Source organism: Furipterus horrens, unplaced genomic scaffold (genome assembly GCF_987537825.1).
Source record: "Furipterus horrens unplaced genomic scaffold, mFurHor1.1.pri manual_scaffold_2, whole genome shotgun sequence".
Classification (NCBI taxonomy): domain Eukaryota; kingdom Metazoa; phylum Chordata; class Mammalia; order Chiroptera; family Furipteridae; genus Furipterus; species Furipterus horrens.
This window is the reverse complement of record NW_028327172.1, coordinates 207,675,490-207,678,832: the sequence shown is the minus strand read 5'-3', so window position 1 is coordinate 207,678,832 and position 3,343 is coordinate 207,675,490. Positions and strand designations below refer to the sequence as shown.

Sequence of the window (3,343 nt, the reverse complement as noted above, 5' to 3'; positions counted from 1 at the left end):
AAATAGAAAAGCCCAAGGGTCTCAACATTAGTTTGTTTTCTTTCATTGTTTCCTATTTTTTTAAAATTTCAATTAATATTCCCTCTGACAAAAATCTAACAAGGAAACAGAATGGCAAGGCCATTTTTTTTTTAAACAGAAGTATCTAGGGAAAGAAAGTATAGATGTAAAAGTGAGCAGATCCTATATTTAATTAATATTTCAAAATATAATATGCTTCAACTGGAGCTTAGAAATCTTATCCATAGGCAGAAAATGAAACCTGGCTGTAGACATCCCACAATGAAAGGACACACACACACACTTGTATACACATATATACAATCATCAAATATAGGCTGACTACAAGTTTTGCTTAAAGAAAGACAATATATTTGCTCCAACCAACCACGCAGAGACAAATCACTTACTTAATGTATATTTATTAAATGCTTACTGTGTACCATGAACTATGATGGGGTCTAGGAATCTGAACAGATATAAAAGCTAATCTTGCCCTCTGAGAATTTTAATTTAAGAGAAAGGTAAAGATACAACAGTGTTATTTTAATCCATTTCTGATTAACTGTTTATAGAATATTATAAAAAAAAAAAAAGTATCTCTACCTTCTTTAAACTACATTCCTGAGGAAAAAATGGCAAGTTTATTGCAAGCACACAGAAATACTTTGCAAACGTATTCCTTAATTCATTTAAAATACATCTTTTCTGCAACCTGTACTTGTTTATTACCCCCTGGGAACTTATAATAAGCTCCAAAAGATGTGTGAAAAAAAACACATAGGAACAAATACACCAGAAATATTAAAGCATTAAGGAGTTCACCGAAATTACATATTTATGCAGCAACAATATAATCTAAATTTGGAATATGTCAACAAATTTAAGTAGTTAATATGAAATTATGAACAAAAGTTTTGCAGTTCTACCAGTCTGTGAAATTGAATGATGCGAAATATGAGAAGTGTTAGCACTTTTAGTAGCATTCATTAACGCGACAGTGCCCTGTGATGTGCACTGCTGCAGACCTTTGACGGCATACATTTTATGTTTTAGGCATACATTTTACAGGCTTAAAGCTGAAAACAACTCTGAGTGACATTTTACACCATTTTAAAATGTAACAGGCACTTTCAATAATGAAAAAAGAAAATCCACTGTTCTATGTGTTTGAAAAAACATTTCAATACTTTTGTGGGTGTTTTAAATATGTGTAACAACTTGAATATCTAAGTAAGGAATTAAGAGATTCTCATTGTGTTTTTAAAGTTAGTGAAAATTGAGAACCTGCCATTTTGTGTTAGCAATTGAATGAATATATTTTCTTCCGACATCAGTAGGGCTATCCTATACCCTCACAACTGCTGTTGAAGGTGAGCCAAGGAGCTAACTGTTCCATCTACAGTAAAGATAAGTAAGTGATGTTGCCCATACATTGCACAGAGTTCTTTCTCTGCCCCTGCAGAAAAATCTCCTTTGATCTTATTATTCCCCTTAACAACTGGTTTGATTTTACTTGATAGATATTTTGAAATCTATAACTAACTAAGAGTCCCTGTATACACTAGCTGCAAGAATGCTTAGATACAACATTATGGTCTACTAGAAGGAGTTGGAGTAGGGATGGAAGGAGCTGTATTTGGATGCCTAAGGAATTTGATTTATCCCATACATGTGTGTTTCTTTGTTTTTTCGGTAAACTGGATAATCAGAAATTTCACAAACACATACACAGAGAAACACACATATAATAAAAAAGAAGAAGAACCGGCATCCAGCAACAGAGTACTTTACTCCTCCCTCAGAATGAATGGAGACCAGAAATTGGATGTTTATGACCAAAAAAAAAAGGATTTCATCCAGCACTTCTCCGAGATTGTCAGGGTCCTGACTGAGGTTGACATGGGGCACCCAGAAATAGGAGATGCTATTGCCCGGCTCAAGGATGTCCTGGAGTACAATGTCATTGGAGGCAAGTACCAGCGGGGTATGACAGTGCTGATAACATTCCAGGATCTGGTGGAACCAAGAAAGCTGGATGCTGACAGTCTCCAGCAGGCCATGACTGTGGGCTGGTGTGTGGAACTGCTCCAGGCTTTCTTCTTGGTATCAGATGACATTATGGATTCATCCCTTACCCGACGGGGGCAGATCTGCTGGTATCAGAAGCCAGGCATAGGTTTGGATGCCATCAATGATGCTATGCTTCTGGAAGCATGTATCTACCGACTGCTGAAGCTTTATAGCCAGGAGCAGCCCTATTACCTGAACCTGATCGAGCTCTTCCTGCAGACTTCCTATCAGACTGAGATTGGACAGACTCTGAACCTCATCACAGCCCCACAAGGCAATGTGGATCTTGGCAGATTCACTGAAAAGAGGTACAAATCTATTGTCAAGTATAAAACAGCTTTCTACTCCTTCTACCTTCTTGTAGCAGCTGCCATGTATATGGCGGGCATTGATGGGGAGAAGGAACATGCCAATGCCAAGAAGATTCTGCTGGAGATGGGGGAGCTCTTTCAGATTCAGGATGAATACCTTGACCTCTTTGGGGACTTCAGTGTGACAGGCAAGATTGGCACTGACATCCAGGACAACAAATGCAGCTGGTTGGTGGTTCAGTGTCTACAACGGGCTTCTCCGGAACAGCGCCAGATCTTGCAGGAGAATTATGGGCAGAAAGAGGCTGAGAAGGTGGCCCGAGTGAAGGCGCTCTATGAGGAGCAGAATCTGCAGGCTGTGTTTATGCAGCATGAGGAAGACAGTTACAGCCACCTTATGGGTCTCATTGAGCAGTACTCATCGCCCCTGCCCCCAGCCATCTTCCTGAGGCTAGCACACAAGATCTACAAGAGGAAAAAGTGACCTAGAGACTACCAGGGCAGGGAGGGGAGATACCATACGTTACAGTAAATCCTCACTTAACGTCATATGTTCTTGAGTACTGTGACAAAATTTTGCCATAGGCTAATTTATGTAGCCAAGAGATAAGTTCCTATGGCCTATTTTTGGCCACAAAAACATCACTCAACACTTCTAATATAAAACACTGAAATAAATATGAGCTATACACACTTTTTTTTTTTAAGTTAAGGAATAAATAAAAACAGGTAAGATTACTTTCCAACCTACTTATTCCAGTTAAGGGTTGTAGGTGACAGGAGCCTATTTGAGCCAACCCTGGACAGGGGCCCCTTCTATCACAGGGCCCACTCATAGCCACACCCACTCAGGCAATTTATAGACACCAATTTTTACATGCCTATCTTTTGGGATGTGGGAAGAAACTTGGGTCCTTGAGGAAACCTAAAGAAGGGAAGAATATGCAAGCTCCACACAG

The 3,343-nt window shown here is 39.2% G+C and overlaps 1 pseudogene; it reads left to right on the top strand.

Annotated features, from left to right (window-relative positions):
- The first annotated feature begins 1,768 nt into the window (after window positions 1-1,768).
- On the top strand, window positions 1,769-2,893 carry LOC150020315 (farnesyl pyrophosphate synthase pseudogene; annotated as a pseudogene).
- The last annotated feature ends 450 nt before the right edge of the window (window positions 2,894-3,343 follow it).